This window comes from Mustela nivalis (genome assembly GCF_964662115.1).
Source record: "Mustela nivalis genome assembly, chromosome: 2".
Taxonomy (NCBI): Eukaryota; Metazoa; Chordata; class Mammalia; order Carnivora; family Mustelidae; genus Mustela; species Mustela nivalis.
Genome location: NC_139021.1, coordinates 151,076,786 through 151,094,013, shown reverse-complemented (window position 1 = coordinate 151,094,013; position 17,228 = coordinate 151,076,786). Strand labels below are relative to the sequence as shown.

Below are 17,228 nucleotides of genomic sequence, written 5' to 3'. Positions count from 1 at the left end.
CATGAGGATAATCATAATAACACCCAGCATTCATTAAGCAAATGTTTTATATCATACATTGTCAGAAATGTGATGTCATTCGTTTTTTTTAACAGCCCTCTTCCCCTATAGATCAATATGCTGAGGTTCAGGGAGATTAAGTAAATTGCCCAAGTCATCCTGCTAGCCAGTAGTCTACGTTTCAGTCATTCAACCACTAGTAATCTAGTAAGCTGGTAATTTCTGCAAGCAAGGTACTGGGGACTAAATCTACACTTGTAAACAGAAGATACAGTTTTTGCCCTAATAATGATATAGTAATGGCCAACATTTACATGTTTACACTCTTACAAGGCCCTTGGCATTATTTTGTTTTACTCTCACCAAAACTCTGTGATATAGCCATAATCAACAGGATATACAGTAACCAGTGAGAAGTTGAGTTTTAAAGAAGAACCTTCCCAACATCCTAGTGCTAGTAGATGAATTGGCAATATCCTAGCCAGGTGTATGGATCCATAAAATGTGATTTCCAAATTCACTTTTCTTATCACTGTGCTATGCTTCTTCCTGGAGCTTGAAGTCTAGTGGGCAAGGAGGACACTAATAGTAAACCACAAATAAATACATGAGATTTTTCAGGCCACCTTATAGACCCCTTGGAAAGATAATCCAGAGCCAGTGGACCTCTTTTTATACTTTGTTAACATCCCCTTCCTTTGGCCTGCCACATCCGTGGAGGTTATGGAACTGTGTGTGTGGATGTCTGCCAGGCTGTTCATTCTTATAATATGCATGATGCCAGGCAAACCCTATTTTTGTATGATGGTTTCTATTGAATTAAAAAAAAAAAAAATCCTGTCAAGTTAAAGAGAAAGAAAGTGCTTATAAACATTCCAAACATTTGTTTTGTGTTGGCTGGAGTTGGAGTCTAAATACAAGCTGCAAGTGTGACTAATAATTATAATCTAATTTAGTGCACTGAATTGGAAAGGAGTAATTACTGCTTAGGACTTTTTGGAGTAAATGATTTATGGTTGACCTATAGTAAATTATTATTGGAATTAATAGTGGGAAAGGGAGGAATTTTAATGCAAATTAATTAAGTTTGGAGCCCTTTCTGTTTAGGTTGAGAGAATAGTGGAAAATTCCGGGGTCTTATGTTATTTGGCTGAATTTGGACTTGGGATATGGGATAAATATTCTGCTGTTGTCTGTAGGTCTTGGGTGTAAAGAGGTCTTGGGCCTCATTTCAGGCCCAGGGCTTTTCTGACCTGATCAGAGAAGAGCCCTGCAAGAAAAACTGTCTCCTTTTCCAAAAGAAAAATGTATCCTCACTGAGTCAACGCCTCAAGACTTTTGTACCCTCTCCAGTGTTGGTCTCTGGAGCCAGCATTTACTGAGTGCCAATAGTGAGCCTTATGTTATGTCCAGGGATTTCCAACCTCCCCAAGATTGACATTTTGTTGTGGGATGCTGTTCTGTGTGTGTAGGATGTTGAAAAGTATCCCTTGCCTCTACTCACTAGATGCCATTTGCACCCCCCAGTCATGACAACCAATAAGGCCTTCAGATATTGTTGAATATACCCTGGGGAAAAGGGCAGAGTTAGCCCTAGTGAGAACCACTACACAAGATGTTTTATGTGCATTATCTAGTTTATTCCTTGCAATACCCTGTAAGACATGTGTATTAGTACCCATTTCACAGATGAAAACATTGAAGCTTAGAGAGGTTATACTTGGCCAGAGTCACAAAGCTAATACATGTGGAACCTAGGATTTAAACATACCTCTATTCAAAAACTAACAATGTACTATATGTTGGCTAATTGAACGTAATAAAAAAAATTAGAATTAAAAATAAAAACACATCTCTATTGACCAAAGCCCCCGTTTTTAGGTAAATTGTATTTTTGAGATTAAGTCACCTCTCTCATTTTTAACAAATAAGCAGCAGCTAAGTGATTTGGTCAACATCAGACAATTAATTTGTAGCAGAGGTTGGTTTACAAATGAGACATCCATAAACCAGCTGGTCATAGGAAGAGAAAATTCAACTGATAATTGAAAAGCATATCCACAGCAACCTTGTTGTGTTGCTGGTGTTAAGTTCCTCCCCTCTTTTGAAGGTTGTTCTTTTATTTGTACAATTTAGCTTGAGTATAAAGGGGTCTTTCAAATCTCTGTCAATTAACTCTGAAGCACATACTGAGATTTTAAAATCTGTTTCTTAACATTGGAAAGAAACAGGCCCTTGGGTTGTTGCTGCTTTATAATTATGTATAAAAGCATTCCAACCCACTCAAATGTTTTACCAGCCCATTTTTTCACCTGCAAGTAGAAAAAAGCCAAATAATCCAGTGAAAATTCTGTTACTAACATACTCTGGTCCTGCTGGTGGGCCAGTGGCTAAGGGGGTAGCTAGCTACATGACTATAATAAACCAGCAATAGACAGCCTTGGACTAGAACCTTGTAATGGCCACTCCAGCCAGCATTATTATTCAATTCCATGTGTAACACAGTGGGGCCTGATCTGAAATTTCTGCCCAGTAGGTGTCTAGCCACAGAAATCAATGTTTTCTCTACGGTAGATAGGCAAGTGCTTTCAGAATCTGTTAAGCTGAAGAAATCTAATAGAGAAATCTGCATAATTAGCTCTTTGACTAATCTCGCTCTTGCCTTGGGGTAAGAGACAATTACGACTGCAAAACCAATTTCAAATATTTGAACTATAGGGGGAAAATGTATGGACTTTTCAGATCTAGAGTAAGAAGCTATTCTCTCTGAAAGGTCTTCAGCCTTTTGGGATATAGAGCCTTCCTGGTAACAAGTAGGTTTCTTCGGTTCTGAGGGACTGCTGGTTTCCAAGAATCTATGCTCATGGATTTTCTGAGGCCAGGGATACCAATCATAGATGTGGTCAGTGAGTAGTACTGGACCAAGGAAGGGAAGTCGGCAGGGCAGAGTGAGAACTAGCATCACAGAAGGCAAATTACACCTATCTGGTGATAATAGAAGATGCAGAGAACAATTTCAAGATTTAGAAATACAGGGTAGTACATTTTTTTAGACTTTCAGCTTGACTTTACTAGAAAGAACTACTACCAACATAGAGTATAGAGTTCAAAAGCCCATCCATGGACTCAGATCATCTGGGTTCTGATCCTAGCTCTCCCACCTACTGGCTGTGTGACATGGGATGAGCTGTTCAATTTCTCTTGGCTTTGTTGTCTTCATCCTATGACAGGTTCATAGTAAGAACAATCTCATAGTGTTGTTTATAAGGCTTATCTGAGATAATACCAACCAAAATTTAGATCTGAGCATAACACATGGCACTTAGCAAAAGCTGGCTGTTGTTGTACAATCTAGCCCGCTTAGTAATGGGGTAACTAAGGCTCTGAAAAGGTATGGCAGAGCTAGACTCCATGTCTTCTCCATCCCTGGAATCAAAGGGCTCTTCCATGATACACTGCAGCCCCTCATAGTACCTTGACAGGGTGGGGAAATGTCATGGCAAGACTATAGCTATATAGTGAGTCTGGCACAGATCAGAGCTTTTGGAGCTCCTGAACAGCAGCACAATCTTCTCCCCATCTGAAGGATGTCCTTCTTCAACACGGTGATATCTAGGACATCTGTGAGCCATTGCTGTTGAACACAGGAAAAGAATCATTGCTACATATCTCATCTTTGTCTGTTCAGGAGCTGTTACACACACAAATGTGTGGTTTAAGCTTTAGGATAAAGCAGAAAATCCCAATAATGTCTCTAAAGGGATATATCTATCAAAGTATTGAGATTATCACACCTTGAAAGGAGGTAAAATGAGATCCTTTCAACATATGTTTAGTGTTAGGTATTGAATACATTTTGATTAATACCACACCTCTCTGGGTACCTAGATTAAATACAGATTTTAACAAAGATTTTAACTCATCATATCATGGCCACAAATGGTTTAGGTTTCACTGTCTAATAAACCTGGTCTTTCTAAGCAAGATAAAGAAGTTGAACTAATAATCACTAGACCTTCTTTGAACAGTCACTGAGAAATTAAGTCAGTGAGGAGTAAGCCTTAGTTTTGCCCACTTTAGTGGAGATGGACAAAGAAATTAGCCTGTTCTAACAGAAGGAGCTAATGGGCCAAGAACATGGACTGGATCATTCAAGGACTATATTACAGTCCTTGGAAGTCAATCAAATCCATCCTCCAATCTCCTGAGACCCAGCCCTTTTCTTCCAACTTTTCTCTAACCAAGTGCTTTGTCACGCAGAGCCCAACACAAGCTCATTACAATTTAGAGGCCATCACTGCGTCCATCACCAGCCATCTTCATCTTAAGAAAAAGAAAGCCTAGGGGCACCTGGATGGCTCAGTCTTTGGGCATCTGCCTTTGGCTCAGGTCATGAGGGTCCTAGGATTAAGCCCCACCTCAGGATCCCTGCTCTGCAGGAAGCCTGCTTCTCCCTCTACCACTCCCCCTGCTTGTGTTCTCTCTCTTGCTATGTCTCTTTCTGTTAAATAAATGAATAAAAATCTTAAAAAAAAAAAAAAAAGGAAAGAAAGAAAGAAACAGAAAGCCTGTTGGCCTGTCATTTGCTGAGACAAAAGAATAGGAGAAATGGATGATTAGTGTTGCTCTTTTTCTCTGTCCACTTTCCTCTTGTAAAATGCTCAATTTATTAGACCATGTTGAGGTAAAGAGGGTTAAAGACGTCCCAGATCAATTCCTTACTAACTCAGATGACATTTGTAACAAGATTATTACACACCCGGGGTGCAAATAAACTGTTACAGAAGCTGAGAGAAAAGCAATCGCCTTTACCTTACCAGGCTCCAGGGGTGCGGCTGAAGATTATTAGAAACCTGGGGTATTTATGAATGAGATGACACTTTAGTTCCAGGAAACTGGAGTTTGGAAAAATGATGTCATTTTTTTTCTGACAGCTGGGACAGCTCTTGAGGCCTCTGCACATCTCTGATATGACTGTTCGGTGCTTTGATAAAAGGAAGGATGCTGTATTCATATTTTTAACCTTTCCTATCTCCGATTTCATCCTTCCCTGTTAGGTTAATGACTTTCCCTCTTCAGTATTGAGGGTGAATTAGACTGTGTCACAGGGAAAAACATGCAATCTGCAAATTCATCATTTTCAGAGACTATGAATTTCAACAAAATTACTGACTTACAGCAAACATAAAGGAACAAAATTATTTATGTTATATAAATTCCTTAAATTGAGCATGCACCCTTCTGAGTTGCTCTTAACCTTAGGAAAGCAAATTGAAAATTTTGCAAAACTTAAAGACAGCTTATACAATTGAATTTTTTTAATGGAATTTATTTCTTTCTGAAAGAGTTTGAGGTGTTTCATCATGGATCACATGGGAAAAGCCAAAAAATCATTAGTAATCCTTTAAGTACAGAAATCCCCAGGCCCTGTGTTAGTGAAATAAGTGATACATTAACTTATTGCTTAATTCAATCATAGTAAGTTTTCTCATCCAAGAAAGAGAAGGGTTTTAGAAATAAAAACATATCTAGTTTCATATACTGATAAAAATGGAACAGAACAAGATAACCAAATTAGAAATTTTCATTAAGAAACACATCACTTTCCTTGCAATAAAATACATTTGGGTTCTGATATTTTCAAGTTATGTGACCTTGGGTGAGGGGCTTAATCTCTTCATGCTCTACTTTCCCCATCTGGAAAATATCGCCAGAAGGCTTAATTAAGATAATGTATATAAAATGCCTGGCACTGTGCCTGTCCCAGAGTAACCACTCCATAAGTATTAGTGATTTTCTTTTTCCTTACTTACTTGCAATTTTTGCTATCTTATTCAACTTTAAGTGGCCATAAGCCACCTTTAGTTTATTTGGAATAAGCAAGAGCAAATTATAAATTAATATGTTCATTGTGGGGACGCCTGGGTGGCTCAGTTGGTTAAGCAGCTGCCTTCGGCTCAGGTCATGATCCCAGCGTCGTGGGATCGAGTCCCATATCGGGCTCCTTGCTCCGCAGGGAGCCTGCTTCTCCGTCTGACTCTGCCTTCCACTCTGTCTGCCTGTGCTCGCTCTCGCTCGCTCTCTCTGACAAATAAATAAAATCTTTAAAAAAAAAAAAAACATGTTCATTGTGTGGCAGCTACAGAAATAGATAATGACCCTTGGATGTGGAAATGACTATTGTATTTTTACTTTGCAAAATCCGCCTCTGTTGACCCAGAATCAGGGACTTGAGCTAGGGAAGAGGATAGGGACTGTCCTGAACTGTGGGATAGCTCAAACTTCTGAGAGGATAGGATAATCATATATCTGCTTGCCAGTTACAGTCAGGGCTTATGCTCGTTATCTTGGCACAAGAACACTAAAGCGTTCTGATTGGACAATGAAATTTACTGTCACCATAATGATCGCTTCATTGAGATCTCCCTGGAAAGAGGACAAGTTGATACTGAGTGAGACAGGGGCTTTGAGAGAAGCCAGAAAACTGTTCCTGAGGTTTTGGTCCAAAAGTTGACCTAGGTCATCTTACAGAAAATATCTTTTCAATGTTTCAGTCCTAATAAAGATTAAAGGAGTTTTTTCATGATTTCATTAAATATTTAAAAATATATAGCTTTCTAAGCACAATTTGATTAATTAAATCATCTGGACCTTAGGTCTCTGTTTTTCTCAATGTCAATATATTGAAGTTGAGATGATGACCAAAAAAGCCACAGATGTGAGTAAGCTGTTTCTCGGGTCCACTGGGGTGACCAAGCTTCGTGGAGGTCCCTGGAGTTTGGGGTCTGGTCCTAAGCTGTGTGGATCCACAGATTGAATCTTCTAACAGGCCTCTCAGAGCCAAGGACCGAGTACAGCAGGGAGAGAGCTGCTGGCCTCAAGGACAATGAAAATAAGGATGAAAACAATAGCTCTCATAAGACTGATGAATCATGGGCCTGTACCTCTGAAACCAATAATACATTATATGTTAATTAATTGAATTTAGTTTATTTTTAATGTTTAAAAAAATAAAAAACAAACAAAAAAGAAAATTATAACTCTCAAATGTCAAGCCCTATTCTGAGCACTTTGAATAGGTTATTTGAACTTTTTCATTTCCAAAGCATAAGGTACGAAACAGAGTTTTAACAGAGTGTGAGCTGTCTTAATCCTGTAGCAGATCCACAAGATCGTGGGTCATGCTGTGACCAGGTCAGGCACAGAATGTCTCAGTAAGAGAGGAGTCTGTGTACTCTATTTAAAAAATGCATGTGTTCTGTGTTTGTGACCTGTAGGGTCCTTGAGTGGGGGCCCCCTCTTGCTCAGGCATAAGGATAGAATCAGAGTTAAGGATTATTTTGCAGTGAAAGGACTTGAGCCACAATGAGATTAAGAATTTTGTTCAGAGTGACACAGATAGCTAATTAGAGAAAAGGTTTATAATCCCAGCCATCTCATTCTGAAGCCTGTGCTTTTAGCCACTTTGCAATATTTCTGCCTTATGCACCCCTGCATTGCTGTTCCTATATTTTATATCCCTGTGCACACACAGTCTTCGGGCCACGGGAAGCCACAGACAACCACGGGAAGCCACAGACAAGAGTAAATGTTTGTCCAAGACAATTCTGCTATAAACACATGTGTCCATACTCCGCTCTTTTTCTGGCACACATTGTTCATTATTGATGGTCATTCATTAATTCAACATAACTGCACACCTACTATCTTCCAGGGACTCTTCTAACTTTTGAGGAAGTTAGCAGGGGACACAGAGACAAAGTCCCTCCCCTCAGAGAGTTTATAATCTATAGGAAGGAAAGGGATCATGAAAACATATGTACAGACTAGATCACTGAATTGTAATCATTTTCTTTTTTACCAAAGAAATTTTGATCTTAGGCAAAAATTACCTAGAACACGAATACTGTATATATATCAACATATCAAGAAGAATACTGTGTGGTGGAAACAAGCGCAGAGCCCAGAGACCTCTCCCCTGGCAGTCTTCTGTCGTCTGCCTCATCCCCCAGCACTTATGGAGGGCCCACTAAAGAACACAGTTTGAAAACCATTGATCTAGAATATCTGTTGTCAAGGAAACATTAAAAAAAAAATTCTCCCAATCCAGAAACTTCTCCACAAAAGGTAGAAGAGAAGGAAAATGATTTTCTTACTGAATTAGCATTCAACCCAAACATGATGCACATCACAGAGGGTCACCAAAAGATTGCAAAGACAGAAAGAGATCTCATCTTCTGATAGAGCCAAGCAGACACTGCCCTTTACATACATGCCCATGAGACAAACAATAACTAGCCCTCGGGTAAGAAGTCCCGCCAGCAACACTGGTTACAAACAGTTCATCCTTAGATGCACCTGTCAGCTGGAACAACTGTCTGGGTTAGCTGATTGGCTCTATCCAAACACAAATGTCTTCTGTTTTTCTGTGGTCTTATCTTACAGCTTGGAGGAAGGCGCCCATTGAAATTAGGCTCGTATCCTCCCATAGAAACTAGGAAATAGGTGGTCTATTTCCCTCCATGTTTATATTTCAAAAAGATATGTCAGTAGGTCCTTGAGAAAGACATTCCTAGATCACAAGGTTGACAAAAGTTTTATTTAGTTTCTAAAAAGATTGACACACATTTCAATGAGACAGAGAAAGAAAGAATTACTTTTTTTTTTTTTTTTTTAAAGTAAATGCTCTAGTAACAGGTTCTGGGGAGGAGGAATCTCTTCCCTTTTCCACAGGGGAAATTAATCTTTTTATTTTTAGTTTGTATTTCTCTCTACTCCATTCAGATATAGGCAGCGATTTTAAAAATAAAGACAAAAACAGGGGCACCTGGATGGCTCAGCCATTTAAGCGGCTGGCTCTTGGTTTCGGTTTAGGGCACAATCTCAGGATTCTGGAATAGAGCCCTGTGTCAGGCTCCATGCCCAGCAGAGAGACTGCTCAAGGATTCCCTCTCTCTCGACTTCTCCTTCTTTCCCTCCACCTACTCATATTGCATGCATGCGCTCTCTCTCTCCCACTAAAATAAATAAATAAATCTTTAAAAATAAAAAATGAAAACGAAACAAAACCAAAACCATTGCTTTCCAACAGAAGGATGTAACTGATGGTTTTGAAGAAATGGGTTTACAGAAAATAAATGCCTTCCCGATCTCAGTTCACATCCATTGGAGTAAAGCAGATGTTTCTGACCCTACAACCAGTCTGTGACAAGCCTGATTCATGCCTTTGACCCAGAGTACCCAAAAGCATTACCCAAAGAGTGAAACTTTTCTTCCTCTGGCTCTGAAGACCCAGAAGTATTACCATAACCCACGGAACTAGAATAAAAGAGTCCAAAAATGAAGATGTTGGCTTAGAATCATACATTGTTGAAGCCCAAAGGTGTCTTAGAGATCGTACAGTCCAATATTTACCGAAGGGGATACAGATGTCCAGCCAAGGTACATGTGTGTCTGAAGTCAATTAACCTACAAGCTAATGTCTAGAAGAGAACCAAAGAAACAAGTAGGTTATTTCTTGTCTTACAGAGAAGCTCTGCGCCCAGATACACTGTCTCTGGTCTCCAGTGGTTGTGGAATCTGGGAAGAGGTGCAGAAATGGCACGCAAGAGCAGCTGCATCTGGGATTCAGTGTCCTCTTCGCTCTGCATTGACTGCACACTCACCCCCTCCCCCATGATGTAAAGCAAGCATGATGAAGCCATTTTGCTGGTAGTGATTATAGAAGACAGTGACATCAAAGAGGCTCTGTCTGAATTTGGAAGCCCAAACACAAAAGAAAACCAAACTGAAACAAGAGAAGGAAACTTCTATAGCATTAAAAACCTGGAAATGCCTGCGAGGTGTCATCCATTCGCCACTTTCATCTTGCAGATGGGAAAGTGGATGAAGAGAGAGCATCTCTCTGCCTCAGCAAGGGAAGGTGGTGAATGGCTTTAAAGGACAAGGAGACCTTGGCTTGTAATGTCAGAGCATTCCAGAATATCTGCAAGGTTGTTCAATTTCACTTGAACTGTTATTTGTTTTCTCTTTACTTTAGTAGTTCATGCCCCGTGGGGGAAGTTAGGCTTGTTTGATAAGATGTATATGAACCCACACGTTGTTACCATATTGTATGCCATACGACCAAAGGGACCCACCTTACTGAAGACAGCCTTGACTTATACCTATGCCAGAAGATAAGACTGATTGGTTATTGGAAGATTATAGGATTTTATGGAGGTAAGAGGACATCACAAAGGGTTCCTGATATCTGAACTCAAAACCCAGGGCTTCTCCCCAAGGAACAAAGGGTTTGAATACCATATCGGGCATCCCAACTTTTAAGACATACACTTGAGACACGATCCCCCAAAGCCTCCTAAAAACCAGTGGGGCTTGTGTTCTAAGACCCACAAGACTCTAATGATCTGAGTCACTGTTCTTATAGGGTTTCTGGGCTCAGACTCACCAACCTGGCTCAGGGGCAGATAATCTGTGCCTTTAAAGCAAAGGAGGCTCACCTGCTTATATTAAAACATCACCCTAAGGGGAAGCATCTAATTTAACATATGCATCTGGAAGCCTGGTGGAACACTCTTGAGGGACATAGGCTGGCGGGCTCCCCTTTTGCCATGCTCCAGAGCATCAGCACTATTAGAAGGGAGCTTTTACATGAGGCTGTTGCCCCAATTTGTGTGGCTGCCACTTAGAGGACACCTTTTAATTGCCTGGCTCTAGAGACCAAGAGAGCTTACATTTCTGTTTCCATAGGACTGTAATAATTGGTGTCACCAAGAAAAAAGCTCACATCCCTATCTGGCACCCCAGCAGTTTTTGCAACTGCTACCGGGGGACACCTCTAAATCACCTAGTTCTGGTGGCCAGTGAGGCTTACTTTCATGAGCCTCCCAGGACTGTAACAAACAGAGAAAGAATTTTCAAACAGCTACCATCCCCAGGGCACAACAAAAGGCTGCAGACCCAGGGCTCAGTCTTTCTGTGAAGGAAGTCTATTAGCTAATCCATCATGACTATGGCTTGAAAGAACAAGCTTCTAATTAAACATGATAATAGGGGTCAACCCATGAAGCCATATATGTGTGTGTGTGTGTATTTGTACATATCTATGGAGCCAACATAGAAGTACCTAACTATGTAAAGCAAATAGTAACAGACCTAAAAAGAGAAATAGACAATAATACAATAATAGTAGGCAACTTTAATACCCCACTTACTTCAATGGATGGATCACCCAGACAGAAAATCAACAAGGAAATATTGGCCTTGAATGATACATTAGACCAGATGGATTTAACATATGTCACAGACTATTCCCCCCAAAAGCAATAAAATATACATTCTTCTCAAGTATACAGGAAATATTTTTCAAGATAGATCACATTTTATAGGCCATAAAAACAGTCTTAATAAATTTAGGAGGATTGAAATCATATTTTACTTTTATTAACATAGTGCTTCCCAAACTTACTTGAATGCAGAACAATATTTTGCAGACATACATATTTACTTACTTATTTATTTATTTATATCCCAAGGACACCAGTTGGAGAAACACTGAATTTGGTGCTCAGGCACATGTTATTATTGCCTTCGTCATTCATTATAGACTCTTGAGCTTTTGATAGTAGTGTTAGTTGATAACCTTATGTCTAACATGGGTCACATTTTTTTTTTTCATTTGAAGTTTCAAGGGCCCAGGATGGCATCAGGTCACATCCCCTGGAAAGTCTTCTCAAGTTCTCCTGACCCAAACCTGGAAAGGTACTATTCTACAGGGATAGCTGTCTAGTTACATATCACTGCATAACAGATTATCACAAAATTTAGTGACTAGAAGCAACTTACTATGGTAGTTGACCAAATTTTGCTAATCAACATTTTCTTGGGATTGGTCTTGCTGTGGCAATCATAGAGCAGCTAGAGCTGGATCATCTGAAGACTTGACTGGGTGGAAGATCAAAGTGATACACTTACTAGGCTGGAAGTTGCTGCTTACTATCAGCTAAAAGTTTTACTAAGCTGACAACCAGATTACCTACTTGTGGTTCCACCAATCGATGTGGGTTTCCTATAGCATGGTGGCTGTGAGCTGTGAGGGATCATCTATCCTCTAAGAAATCCAGCCAGAAGCCACAAGGTTTTTGTAGGGGAGGAAAAATTTTCCTTCTACTCTTCTATGTTCCATGACTGGTCTAACAGTTAAAATAGCATGAGACAGATTAACATGAGAAAAACAAATTTAATTATGCACGCACTTCTGAAAGCTCTCACAAAGATATGAGACTCAAAAGGCAGCCAGGCAGTTGAGGCTTATATGCCATCCTGAGGAGGAATGGGATAGGGGTCTGGGGCTGCCAAAGAGGAAAATAGGCCATTTATAGGAAGGCAAGAGGAAAAAATGCTTGGAAAACATCTCTATTGCCCAATTACGCAAATAAGTTTCTTAAGTAAAAAGTTACCTCTTGGGGCACCTGGGTGGCTCAGCGGGTTAAAGCCTCTGCCTTCGGCTCCGGTCATGATCCCAGGGTCCTGGGATCGAGCCCCACATCGGGCTCTCTGCTCCACAAGGAGCCTGCTTCTTCCTCTCTCTCTGCCTGCCTGCCTACTTGTGAACTCTGGCAAATAAATAAAATCTTAAAAAATCTGAACACGGTCATAAAAATTAATTGTATATTACCTTCCAATAGTCCTCACCTGTACTTTGCCTAATCTCTGTAATTTAAGTTTGGAAAATAAAAAAAAAAAGTTACCTCTGATAATAGATCTCTTTCTGCTACAGACCCCTTTTTCAATGTAAGTTTCCTTTATAATTAGGAAATTTATATATATATATATTTTTTTTTTAGGCAGTTAAGCAGTAGGTAAAGAGCTTTTCCTGAGTCTGCTGGGTGTTGATTACCTTTAGCTCAAAATAATCCTCACACCAAAGTGGCATATTTTGGGAAACTTGTTCTGACCTCCTTCAGTTTCTTAACACCTAGGGTGAAATCCCTGAACAACACTTCCATTATGTTCCATTGGTCAGACAAGTTACTGAGGCCAGTCTATATCCAAGAGAAAGAAATTAGACTCTACTTCTTGATGAAGGGATAGCAAAGAGCCTGTAACATTTTATTTTATACCTATCAAAACACTTGTTACTTGTTACTTTGTATTACAATTGCTTGTTTACTTTATCTTCTATCCTGTTACATTATCATCTCTTTCAGGATATCATTCTTTTGGGTGTCTTGGTTATTGCTGTATCCTACTAGTTAGGAGTCAATACATGTTTGTTGAACAACCAAATGAATAAGTGAGTGAATAAATAAAGCAAAGAATGTAAGATTGCCTTTACAAAGTTTAACTGTGAAGGAGCTATAGATCTTTGAGATACTTTTACTTTTTTTTTTAAGTGGAGCCCAACACAGGACTTGAACTCATGACCTGAGACCAAGACCTGCACTAGATCAAGAGCCGGATGCTTAACTGACTGGGACACCCAGGTGCCCCCAAATTTTTTACATTTTTATTTATCAAAATAAAATACATTGGAGCACATAAATAAAGAAAAGAGTTAATAGAGAAATTGAAATTACAAGAGAGAGAATGGATGGTGGGTAGAACCAAGTTCTTTTAGAGATCAAAGGGATATGACTCATACCAAGGTGAAAGAATTGTTCTTGGGAAAGGGGAGGATGATCTCTATTAACACATAAAGGAGAAACAGGAGGCTATGTGTGGTACAGATAAGCTTGTGAGCAGAGAGGGAAGCACTGAGGGATTATGTCTAATGTCCAATCCTCTGAAACCATGTAAAATATGGGAAGACAGTAGCCCTGCATTCTAGCTTTAAATGCTCTTATTTCTTCAGTGACTTCTTCATTTGATATCAGTATATTGTACCAACTATGTCTACATGCTATAGCATGTAGACTGTGCAATAGGCTAGTGATTTCCACCAGTAGTGGAGTGAGCATATCAATTCCCAAACATTTTAAGGTACTTCTCAAACTTGATTATAGAAATAAAAAAATGTTTAAACCTCACTCTGGTTATTTAAATATACATTATTTAGAAGTAAAATGAATTTGGGGCAAAATCCTAAACAACTGCCTATCATTCACCCTCCTCATGACTCCAATACAATATCACATAGCCACAAAGAAATTTAAACCTAACAGTAGCTTCAGAAAGAACACAGAAAATAAATGAGGGGACTTGTTGAATTTGATTAATGACGAATGACACTTTGAAAATAAAATATCTACACTAAATTCTTCCTTTTAGAGCCTAGAGTCAGGAAAAACTTTACATCCTGTAATGAACTCATATTTTTCTTTTTTAATCGGTTAATGAAGTAATGTTATTTTCTTATTCCATCACCAACAATAGCATTGCTTAACTTAGAACTTGATTATAATAATTACCTCATCCTGAGTAACTAATGCATATATACCTCTCCTTTTTGTGTTTTATTTCTAGTGTTTTAAAAAATATTTTTATTTTCTTGCTTATTCAGACTAAGTGTGGAAGTTATTTTAAAATTGCATTGGAAGTAGGCAGGTATACATTAATTTTTAAAGAAATGCTGAACAAAAGTGGTAGAATGATCTGGCCACTAAGATAGTTGATCCATCAGCCCTGAAGCAACGCTCATCTTAATATAATTCCACAAAGCTGAACATGTAAGAAAAATGGATGAAGTAAGACACTGAAATAGTTGCTATAGGTTGTGCAAGAAGTTAATTCATAGAGCCCTCAAGTGTAGTAAAATAAAAAAATCCTCCAAAATTCTAGACAGCCTTTGAAACAGTGCAAAATGACAAATGTTGGTCTGATCCTATAGAATCCATAGATATCCTCCATTCAGTTATAAGTAAAGTAGATTACTTAAGGCTAAGGCTGAAAACTTTGAACATAGAGAAGCAATTAAGGCACATTTCATGGATTTATTTATTTCACAACTATATATTAACTACCATGAATTGAGTATTTTACTGGAAAGTAAGGATATATCAAGACAGAAAAAAGACATGAGCTTCACCTCATGGATCTTAGACACTAAAAGAGCCAGATATTTGATAGGAGGGATGGTACACACAGTAGGCTAAATGGTGGCCCCAATGATATGCCCAGGTCCTAATCCCTGGAACCTATGAATATTACCTTATATGGCAAAAGATATGATTCAGTTAAAGTTCTTGAGAGAAGGAACTTATCCTGAATTAGCCAAGTTATCCCTAAATGCAGTATGTGTCTTTATTAGAGCAAGGCTGAGAAAAATAAGACAGATGCACAGAGGAGAAGGTGATGTAAAGATGGAGGCAGAGATTGGAGTGGTGGCCACAAGCCAAGGAACACCAAGGAATGTTGATAGCCCCAAGAAACTAGAAGGGACCAAGAGCAAATTCTCCCACAAAGCCTGCAGAAAGAGGGCAGCCCTGTTAACATTTTGATTTCCAGACTCTAGTTTCCAGAACAGGAAGAGAAAAAGTTCCTCTTGTTTTAAGACACCAAAGTGAAGGTAATCTGCTACAGACACTAATGCAGCACATAAATTACTATATAGTTAGAATTTGTGGTAAATGTCAAAAATGAAATGCACAAGATAATATAAGAGTATAACATAGAAATCTACTTCTCATTGAATGCAGTGGAGTGGGAACCATGGAGAACAATACAATTATAGACTCAGTGGATGGAATTTGGGGTAACTAACCATAGTGTTAGACACAGGCACACATTGCAATGTGGAAAATGCAGAAATAGCAATAATGATAATACATTGCTCTGAATACAGTGAAACTAGAAAACCCAAAAACGGACAGGTTTTTCCACCTGCATACATACATACACACACACACACATACATAAGCAATGTGTGTTAAACAATCCTTCAGACAAAGGAGAGATACAGAACAAAACTTTCTAGAATTCCTAGAAAATAGTGAAAACAAAACATATCAGAATTTGTGGGGTATAGCTTTTTAAAAATGCTGAGGAAAATTTCTAGCATTAAATAAAAGTTTAAAATAAAATGGCTAAATGTAGAATTCAAAAAGCAAGATATATAACAGCAAACTATAATAAAAGCCATCAGAAGGAAGTAATTAATAAATAGAAAGGAAGAACTTAATGATCGAGAAAACAAAACTAATAGCCAATCAATCAATAATAAACTTTGGGGGGAAAAAATCAACAAAATGTGCAGCAATAATTAACTTAACATTTTAAATGGTAATATACAAAATAAGAATAGAAAGACATGGGGCGCCTGGGTGGCTCAGTGGGTTAAGCCTCTGCCTTTGGCTCAGGTCATGGTCTCAGAGTCCTAGGATTGAGGCCCGCATCGGGCTCTCTGCTCAGTGGGGAGCCTGCTTCCCCCTCCCTCTACCTGCCTCTCTGCCTACTTGTGATATCTGTCTATCAAATAAATAAATAAAATCTTTTTTAAAAAATAGAAAGACATAACTACTGGTACATATTTTTAAAGTTGTAAGTGAAACCCTATTAAAGACAGAAAATGCAGACCAATTTTCATTTAAAAAATTGAGAATGTTTACAAAAAACTCCTTTTTGGAGTAGTGTTTATGGAGGTCAGAGGTCAAGGGCAGAGCACTAGAATGAGAGTCAGAGACCTGGGTTCTGATTCTGCCTCAGCCACTGCTGAGCTGTGTGGTCTTCAGCTGGTGGATTCACCTCGCTAAGCTTCAGGTTCTTCATTTGTGAAGAAATCTCTCAGACCTCCTCCAGCTCTTAAATTGTGTATGCCCAAATTCTATATTTAAAGGAAACTAAACTATTGTTAGAGCAGCAATAAGCAAAATGAAAGGAAAGGACAGAGGGGAATCAGTTTGACAAATTGTCTAGCATGGAATAGCTAGGCAAAAATATAAGAGAACTGTCCCTAATAATATTCCTCCATTTCCAAAATCACCTTAGCAAAAGAAAGCAGGCTTTCTGAAGTGTGTCGGACCAGGGAAGAACTGAATTCTAAGTATGATGATTTTATCCTCAGACCTCAGAGTTAAGTTCTGGATGCTATTAATTCCCCCAATGCTTCTTGAATTTTCCATCCAAGGTACCCCTAACTCTTGATAAGGATGAAAGTCCAGCCCTAAGAGAATAAGGACACAGGGCCAGGACACTGGCAAAAGAAGCAAAATGACTTTATAATCTTCTGATTCACTGTAAACTTTGAAATGCTATTGAAATTCCATTCTGTAATATTCAGATGTTTGCCT

The 17,228-nt window shown here is 38.9% G+C and overlaps 1 long non-coding RNA gene across 1 annotated transcript in view; it reads right to left on the bottom strand.

Annotated features, from left to right (window-relative positions):
• The window catches only part of LOC309860208, a 106,939-nt gene that overhangs the window by 72,933 nt on the left and 16,778 nt on the right, over window positions 1–17,228 (bottom strand). The gene's annotated exons all lie outside the window — the stretch shown is intronic.